This window comes from Cottoperca gobio, chromosome 16 (assembly GCF_900634415.1).
Source record: "Cottoperca gobio chromosome 16, fCotGob3.1, whole genome shotgun sequence".
Classification (NCBI taxonomy): Eukaryota; Metazoa; Chordata; class Actinopteri; order Perciformes; family Bovichtidae; genus Cottoperca; species Cottoperca gobio.
The window spans coordinates 5,685,058-5,695,057 of NC_041370.1; the positions used below are offsets into that span (position 1 = coordinate 5,685,058).

Sequence of the window (10,000 nt, forward strand, 5' to 3'; positions counted from 1 at the left end):
ACCAACCAGGATTCATTTCACTGCTGTCTCTCCTAATTTCATTCCAGGCTGTTTCCCCAAACAATGCCTAGAATCTTAAGCGTCTCCTGCTCACGACACAGAAGCATGAGAAACGGTGCCAGCGTGTGCACGACGCGCCGCTACGACCGGCAGTGCATTTGCATTTAACTTCATCGTAGCAGCGCTGCCAGGTGGGGTGAAATGTTGTGTTTGATAAATGTGACATTCACTTTGAAGAACACCTGAGGAGAATTCACAATGTGTCCTTTTGAGTCATTTCTTTGCGTTTCCCCCCCCCCCCAACCACATTTACTGCTGAATGACAAGACTTATGTGCTCTGATATAGCAGAAAAGAACAATGATCCAAACAGTCATAAATGTAGTTATCATTTCTGTCAAACTTTTCAAACAGATAAGCAAATATTCGTATAGTATGAGTGCTGCCACCCAGAGTTCATATCAGTTATGTTTTCTTTCATGCGTCGCCACCATGCCTTTTTGCTATTGAAGAAACCCAACAGCATTTGTGATGTGTCTATTAGTTGTGGGAACAGCAGATGGTAAAGTAATGTTACTGTTTGTTGCAGAAAATGTTTCTTTATTAAGTGCTTTAACGCTGCTGGTTCCAGCGGAAGGGAGTAATTGTTACTGTTATGTACACTGCGAAGTGCTGCATGCTCATCCTTCAGGGGGTTCACATTTCTTTATGGCGTTTCTGATGTTTGTTGGCAGAGTTGACGATAAACAAATCTGTTTCGTGTCCATCTGGGACTAAATCATTCATTTTGTGACCAAAATATCGCCACGCCACCAACTTCTTGTTACTTTGTTTCTTCACAACTCTTTACATTTAAGATCTTTTGTCACGTTTGATTCTTGTTCCAACTCTCTCCCGTCTAACTCTTTAATGTTTCGTACCAACCTTGCAGGTTATTGACATCATTTCTAATTGTGCATTTGAAGAAATGTTTCTATTGTAATCAGTTATATTGTTTATGTTGCCCAACATTAAGAATAAAATCATTTCCAGTTAACATCAACAACCTGTCTGTTGTCCAGTGATAGTAGAGCGTCCGTTCTGTGAATGATTGGATATGTCATTTCTAATATCCTAATAACATAAAGTTGACTTCTGAGACAGATGCTGATAATCTCCCGCTCTAAAGAAAGGCCTCTCTCAAAGAGTTAAACCAGTGTGACTGCTTTTAATAATAAGAAACACTGTCAACATCTGAAACCTCTGAGAAACTCCATCAAGAGCATCTCTTCTTAAATCAAACTGACACGATGAGTAAACTGTAGTTCAGCCCCTACAGAGCAAGAAACACACAAACGCATAATTGGCCAAGAAACATTTCTAACAATCCCCATCTGACCCCACGCACACCCCATGGCTGGAAATGAGCTCTTATGACTAAGTCGAACGGCCTTTTGAAGTCTTTTTTTGAGCTCTAATAATTTGTCCGAATAGGGCGTCCAAGTGGATCGAGTGGTTTGTCTCACGCTGAGCCGCGGCCCGTGAGGCTTCGAGAGATAACTCAGAGTTGCTGCTAATAAAGCTCTCTGGATTAAACCATGTTAGTGTTTGTGTTTGTGTGAGCGCCCATCTAATCCTTGCTGTACTCTCTCTCTCTCTTTCACCTTCGGTGTCGAGATGGAGTCACAGTCGTCGGAAACATATCCCGTAAACCGCACAACCGTCATCAACCAAACAGCGGCACGTCTCGCGTTTCACGTCGCTTTGTCTGTGGGATTTTGTAAATGAGCAGGAGCACACGTCGAGTGGGCTTGATGGCTCAATCAGTGCAAGTTAATTACAGTCTCAGCTGGAAAGAGGCGCAGACGGAGAACATCACCTCAGTGCAGATTGTGGGCCACAGTTTTAGGGTCTCCTGAAGGCACATTATGTGAGCTGAGGAAAGGACAGGGGGAACGAGACTATGTTGCAGTTGAAAAAAAAAAGCAGCACGCACAAACAAAGCTCCTCATTAGCTATTTGCAACTGCGGGGGCAAAACTGGCAAGTCTCACAAAGTGAAACACAGAATCAAAGGCACATAAAACAGGGAACATCAATAAACAAGCCCTCTGTGTGACCAATGAAGAAGTAATTAAATTGTGTTGACAAAGTCTGCCCGGTCAAAGAGACGACTAAGAAGCCTGCAAAGTCTCTTTTATCTGCGTGGTGTCAGTGAGGAGAGAGCCTGGAAAAAATTGGTTAATTAGTTCCTGCTGGCTGTGTCATTATGCTGCACATTTCCCCAAGAAAGGTCTTTTGATTCTCCTCTCACATTTGTGCTCAGTGTCTTCATGGCTCAAAGGAGCAGGAACCTTCTCATGAGAACAAATAAAAAGGTTTGAAACAAATAATACAAAGGACAAGATCAACTGTATAAAAAGCGTCTGAATGCATAAAAGATGAGTGCCTTTGAGACTCCTCTTGGGTGCGGATATTTGGGTAAATTAAGTTGAGGTTGTTTCAAGTTTAAATGCTTTATTGGCTCCACTGTTCTACACAGACGAGTGTGTTGCGTTTCTCCTGTCACTTTCCACTGAGGAGTCCCAGTGCCATGTTTTGGACGGGTTTTTAAAGAATCTGGCATTAAAATGAGTTTGATGACATCCAATAAAACCAATGTTGGATTAAATTCATTCTAGAATCAGCATATAGAAATTAGCAGGAGAGCACCAGATGGCTCCATAATTTGATTAAGAGCATGTCAAAGCTCCCCTCTGTTTACGATTTGATAGGGGATTTTGTTCAGTTGTATTGGCAGCAACATTTTCTTGTATTTTATTTTATTAGCATAGTACTGGAAGGAGAAAACATGTTTTTACCTCCTGAAATATGTTGCACACAATACTAAATGTCATTTGAGTTAACCAATATCAACCTTAATGCAATATTTAACTAACAATAACATCATTTGTAGTAAAAAGTGGCACATTTCTGTGGCACCCAGATGCTGAAATGATGTATTATTTTTATTATAATAAAAGAAATATGTTAGTACATCATTGCAATAAAACATCATTCATACACTGTTCTGTGGCAATGATCCTGTCTCCACGCTGAAAGGATCGAAACGTGTAAAAACATCAACAGAGTTTGGAATTACATAAGACCCATGCACAGACAGCGGGGGTCTCCTTTACTGTATTGTGTTTTGTTTTTTATATAAACACAGCTGGAAATCCCTGTAGGCTGTACAAGCCTGAAGAACATCATCAGAGGGCTTTGACAAGAGTCCCTCTCAGGCCTTTAGGGAAAGCTATGTCGCTTTTAAGTCCTCCATCATAGGGAGGATTTCACCACCATCACTGCACTCACCAGATGGGTCTGCTACTATGTCAAGACGACATTACTCAAAGCACTGCAGGGCACAACATGAACAACACGCAGTATTGATCTTTGTTTTTGCCACATACTGCAAGACAAAGTAGTTCCACCAGACTTGGAGCTATAAACAGACCCCCCCCCCCCCGGCCCCTCCCTTCCCCCCTGCTCAGAGTCTTATCAGATGTCCTTGTGTGGAGTTTACAGAAAAACAAACTTTACTCAATTATGGAGAGTTTTGGAATTAGATGAGATTTTTGAGGGGTTAATAAAAAGTGGAACAGTGTGACCTGGTAATTGAAGATGTTTAACTAAGATAATGCAACGCTATTAAACCCGCTGCTCAGTCATGTGTGAGCGCTCTGTGTCACATTTCCTTCATCATTTTTGAAGCAATTACGGTTATCACTTTCAGATTAATGACGTACGATGCATTGATAGATGCATGGAGACAGTGTGTGTGTGTGTGTATATAGGTGCTGTGTGGCAGAGTGTGTGTATACTTCTCCCGTAGTATTCACGCCATGCAGGGCTTCACGTGAACTCGCTGTATGGGACACGTTTCTCTGCTTCCATGAGGCGACAGACTCACGCTGGAGTTGGACTAACCGGGAGGACTCGGTGTGGGAGCTCTGCAATTGGTTGGCATCAACAAGGCCGTTCTGGGCTCATTAAGTCCCCAGATGGCGAGGGCGCAGGAGCAGCAGAGTGAATGGTATTATTACCCAGCAGGGTGAACCATGGACCAAATGGTGTCCTGATCTGGCTCAGGACCACCAAACCACGTCGCAGCGCTTCTCGCTGTGAGCTCATCTGCTAAATGGTTTATCTCACTAGATGGGCTTTTTCACTGCTATGAGGAGACGAAACAAAAAGACCCTTTTGTTTTGAAGTCTACAGTTTGTAATGTGTTCACTTTCACAATCATGACTTAGTTTAAAAAGAAATGTTTTAAGTACTTGGTGAACAAACTTTGTGGTAACAGGTATTTCTCCACTAACATACACACAACAACACCTGACACACCTTCGTAGGATTACTACATCCTCAGCACTTAAGGTGGATTCATAGTTGTGCGTTAAGGTGTGATACACGCGTAGCCTCGGAAATGTAACAACAAGTCGGGGCTTTGGTTGCTTGTGTCTTCTCCGACAAGGTCCAGGTGAAGATAGTTCAGAGTGAAGACAACATCAAGGAACCTTTTTCAAAGACATCGCCTACGGCAAACCTTCTACATGCTCACTGTGAATGTAAGGACGGACACAACAGGTGCATGGCAGCAGTTTGTTATCCAGTGAAGAGACTTGGCAACATGAAAGTTAGCCACAGCTACTTAGGGAAATACAATTAAAGCATGCGGCCTGAGCACGTACGATATGTCCTTCTAGCCTTGACGTGGTGGCTTATACCTGTATAGATCTATAAATCAGAAATCCACAGCTGAGGTGTCTGTGGGTGGAAAACTGTAGAATCACACAGTCAAAAACAAAAACCCTGAATAACAAAAGGATATCAAATAAAACATCTCAGCTCATCAGGAAACAAAAGTGCGTTAGACGAATGACAAGTGAATTACCTCGCATTACACTTTTGTAATTCAGCGAATTATCTCCACAAATAATTTATAGTAACCTACAGAAAAGGTTATGAGCTGGCCTAATATATGCACTTCAGGCAGTTCAACAAGTGCTACATCAGCACATGCAGCTGCTTGCCCTTGATTAATAAAGCAATAAATAATGTTTCACTAATTGGCTCAGAACTACATGCCTCAGCTCTTATCATAAATCTAATTTGAACCATCAGTCCGAGTCCTCTCCTCACAGCGAGGAGCGGTCATGTTTGACCTCATATGTCCTCACCTTTTTTTAAAAAGTGTAAAACTCAAAATTGAGGAACACTCATGACGCGAGTGGTGCGAACAGTGTGAGAGAATTCGCAAACAGATGTAGCGACGGATCCGACTGCTTAAAAAGGGAGAGCTGTTCCAACAGTGCAGATGGCTTTGGCAGGGACAACATATCATCCAGAAACCGTGCTGTTTCTCACAGCCTACCTCACCTCCCACTTAACACTACCCTCACATGGAACAAATAATGGCGTTGTTCTCAATCAATACAGCACAGACTCTGAACGTGACAATGTTCTGTCTGACTTCAAACATAAAAACATCAACAGTCGCATTACATTTCTCTCCGTCGCCCACAGACTTTAATCAGCACATCAGAGTTACACCAAAGCGAGAAATAATTTCACCTTGAGTCTGAGCGAAAGCTCGTTTGCAAGTTCCTGTTTATTAAATGTATCCCGCTCATTACTGTTCGACTCCAAAGGAAAAACGTAGAGCCTTTAATGGGAGGAGAGAGCAGGATGTCTGAAAAGCAGCATCTACTTTGGGTTCAGGAGAGACTCATAAAGCAAAGAGGAAAATGTTTGGCTTCCTTATTATCTGTGGCAAGCAGACAGCTGGGGGAAACTGAGAGGTTCATGAGTAATAGGATGAAGACTAGAGCTGTGGGCCCTGCCTTTGTGATTAGTTTATATTTGTCAGGCTTTAGATGTGTGTTTCTTTGCATCTCACTATATCACCATTCCACACGGGCACTATAGCTGGTTTTTTTTAACCGACTCAGATACCCGGAGGAAATTTGTTTCTTACAGACGAATCTAATCAATCACATAAAAATGCAGCGATTTCTCCGATGGGCTTTACTGAAGTTCTTATCGCTGTCCCGCTTGCACAACTATCGGTGTGCAGATACAATAGAGCTCCATGGCCTCTAGGGGGCGCAAACACTCACTGCTCCTTCAATCACACCAAAGCATGAGAACAATACCTCCTGCTCATCCATCAAACATATTACAAAAAGGAAATATTGTTGCATGAATACATAAATATTTATTTGTATACAACAGTTGTTCAGTTGTACATGATATTTATTGATTTAACCTTTTTTTTAAAGTGATTTTTTGAATTTTTTGACACCATAACTTGCCAATACAAAAACCTTTTTACATTTTAATTAAATCGGGAAGTCTTTGCAATGAGATGATGATATTGGTGCAAAAAAAAGCAGTTTTTTAAAAAATATAAAGTATTTTTCATTTGTTTTGTAGTCCATGTGTTTATTCTTTACTTTTCGTTAAAGCTGCTTTTATTTTATTTCTTTTTCGGCAGCAGCTCAAGCTAGAAACATAACACTTATCAACCATATCACTTTATCATATGCAGAAGTGTTAGCAAAGTTGCCTGTTGACAACAGATTTCTTATAAATACAGCAGATATTATAAAAGGAAAATAACCCACAGTAGATATTTGTATTAATGTACCACTTCTGATACATTCAACCTAAAATATTCTTTTTTTTTAGTAAGTACTTTCCTTTAACGTGACGAATTCCTTCACATCTCATTTTTGTTGCATACATTTCCCCCACACATCTAGACGTTTAATTTACTGTGTGTTAAACAGGACTGTTTTAATTTGTGGATTTGGAAATATGAAAGTGTTGAAAGCTTTCACTGTGATTAAACACCAGTGGGTAAACACAGTTATTAAAGTCAGAAGGGCAGAAGGCAAAGTGTTGCCAATTATTACAAACACTGCTCATTCTGAAGATTAGAAAGCACGTGGCACATTAATCAGCAAGTGAATATTTAAGACGCTGCATATACAGACACCTAGAAATAGGATTTATCCCTCACTAAATGAATTATTCATATGTGTAAGCTTGCTCCAAAATATCTACTGCACATTATTTATAGAGACATCTATTACAGCTGCGATGCATACAAAATAATTCCTGGATAAATAAAGCATTACTCTGGTTTCATTGGGACCGCCTTCCAATTATATCCCAATTGCTGATGCATCTTTAATTCTTATAGAAACTAAGATTCATTCATTTTATATCAGTAATGTTATAGCAACAAAATGTGTCGGATACTGCAGAATTAAGCTGTAAATGATGGAGGTTAGAATTTTGTCTGGTAAATGTAATATCCAAAAGGTCATTTTGTTCCTCACATTTGATCCAAATGGTTTATGTCCTCGGCAACTCTTAGATTTAGAAAAGCTTCAGTGAAGATGGAACATGGGAGTTTTAGTGTTGCTTAACCATGTGTCTCTCATCCTTCAGACACACAAAATAACTTCTGCATGTTAGAGCTGTAGAGTTGAATTACTTACACCTGTTGTCATAGACCGTGTCGGGCACAAGTGGAGTAACTTTAGACAAAAGAGTAACATTTATTACAAAACTCCCGGGGTAGTGTCCTGATTCTAAACATCATTGTCACGAACCACGGCACGGAAAAACACAGGATCCAAAATCCACAACGTGTCGGACGTTCAAACAAAAAGAGCTTTAATCCAAAGTTTTATCAACTAACAAGAAACATACACGTGATTAATCTCACCAGACGAACTGGCACAAGACAAGGGGAGACAGGACTATCTATACACGAGGTAAGGGCACACAGGTGACAACAATCAGGGGCAGAGCAGACGATCACAGAAGCGGGAAAACACACAAAGGCAGGAAGTTAAGTGACCTGGAACGAGAGGGAAAGGTGAGTTTCAAAACAAAACAGGAAGTGCAAGACGACACTAGACAAGAGTGACTGTAACTTAACATACCGTGACCTGAGAGACATTAAACACTGAACATGAACTAAACTATAACATAAATACGTGACATTAAATAATCTGACGGGGCATGACACTAAGAGCTTTGTGTGAAATATAAAAAATCCTTTTATCACTTCAGCTGAGCCCCTTTAAGACCGACCTGCAGAGGAGCCACTCTAGACTAAACCTCTACAATAGCACATGACAAGTCTTCATTTACTGACATTTACCAGGACCGTCATCCACACAGGTGAAGAATCCCCGTGTGCAGAGTGCTGCTCTGCCTTCACACTCCTCCACACTCCCTATTTCCATTACAGCTAGGTTAGCTTATTATATTTTTATATTAATTATGATTATTTGAGGTTATTTTGAAACGACCACCTTTGCAGAACTTTGCTGTTCTTCTGTTTTCTCTGTGTACAGTGACACAAGCCTGACGCTGAGGATGATGCTAAGCTATTGCTTTAACATTTCCCTGATCCACGGGGAGCTGCATCGAAAGCTTTAGAGTGGTATTAACTCTGTTGTTGATTAAATGTGTCTGGTTCAACTTAGTTTCCATGATTAGCTCAAGGGGTGGCCTTCTTCTTTGTTTTCTTCGTTTGTGCCTTTGCTGGGAATGCATAACAGTTTTTATATGTTTGTTATTTAATTTACTGGTAACCACACTTAATTAATAATCAGTACACAATTACAAACTACTCCCACGTGAAGGAAAGGTGCACAATACTAATACTTGATCACACTTGATCGGGCAATTCAAAGAAAGTTTTCTTTTTCATCTTGCCAAGAGGCTTTAGAGATGGTCTGCTCGTTGCCAACAGAGACCTCGTGGCAGGCAGTGATGTTGTTGCCTGAGCTTGTGTGGAAGACTGTGAGCAGCCGTCTGCAGATGATGATGAGGAAACATGCCAGAGAGCACTGGAGGCAACACTGGCAACAAAGGATAACTTGGTGGAGTTCTCCCATGTGTGTTTTAGTCCGCATGCTTGTGCAAACACACATTGTGTGTGTGTGTGTGTGTATTGATGTATGAACATGTCATGGAAGGGTGAGGAGACCGTTCATGTGAAAAGGAGAAAACAACATTTCTATCCTCAAAGATCCTGAATGGAAAATGAACTCACCTCTGACATGTGCTTTCACGCAGAACTTTGGACGCACAAAGACACAGACGGACAATTTATTGCTATTATACATTTAATGACGGTGGTGGAAAGTAACTTTGTACATTCTGAGGTACTTATTATCTTTTAACTGCTACTTTCTACGCTTTGATTATACTGTATGCAGTTTATACGTTGAGGGACAAGTCACTGATATGTTAACATAATGCACTTTATTCTTTCATAATGAGTACTTTTACTTTTGGTCCTTTAAGTTTAATTTGATGGTGATACTTTGGGTATTTTTACTAAAGTAAAATGTAGAACGCAGGACTTTTACTTGTATTCCCACGCTGTGAAGATGCTACTTTTACTTAAATTAAATATCCTAATACTTAATCCACCTCTGTTCATTAAAGATCTACGTGCAATTTTCAAATTTAAAGTAATATTTCTTAAAATAAAAATGAATGGTGTAACATAATCGGATAATACAGTAATATAAAATGTTTTGCTAAACACTTATTCATGAGTCTATTTTGACATTCTAGTAACCGATAGATCGACGGTAAAATGCAAGTCCACTTATAATATCTTGATATTGATTTCCAACAGATTACCCCGCCCTGCTTGTGTCCACAGTCTCCTCCTCGCTCCTCCAAGCTGCACGAGGAGAACTGAAATTAACTTGATGATCGAAGACCGGAGATTGTGGGAGATATGAAATAAGACAAATGAGATGCACATTTCTTGTACCCCCCCCCCCCCCCCCCCCCCCCTCCCTCGTGGATTGTTGAAGGCGTTCTGGGAAAACGCAGTTAATCACTAACTCGGGAAAATGCAGCAAGGCAGACGGAGAGAAAATGGGTTCACCCAAAAATTAAATTACACCACTTCATTATGGAATAACTCCTGGAAGCTTT

At 40.6% G+C, this 10,000-nt stretch overlaps 1 long non-coding RNA gene across 2 annotated transcripts in view; it reads left to right on the forward strand.

Moving 5' to 3' along the window:
- The window catches only part of LOC115020847 (uncharacterized), a 74,842-nt gene that overhangs the window by 46,631 nt on the left and 18,211 nt on the right, over positions 1–10,000 (forward strand). The window contains exon 3 of one of the 2 annotated variants that reach the window (XR_003833685.1): positions 9,693–9,824. The exons of the other annotated variant lie outside the window; for it this stretch is intronic. This is a non-coding gene — a long non-coding RNA (uncharacterized LOC115020847). Of the gene's footprint in view, positions 1–9,692; positions 9,825–10,000 lie in introns of those variants that run through there. 2 annotated transcript variants of the gene reach the window in all.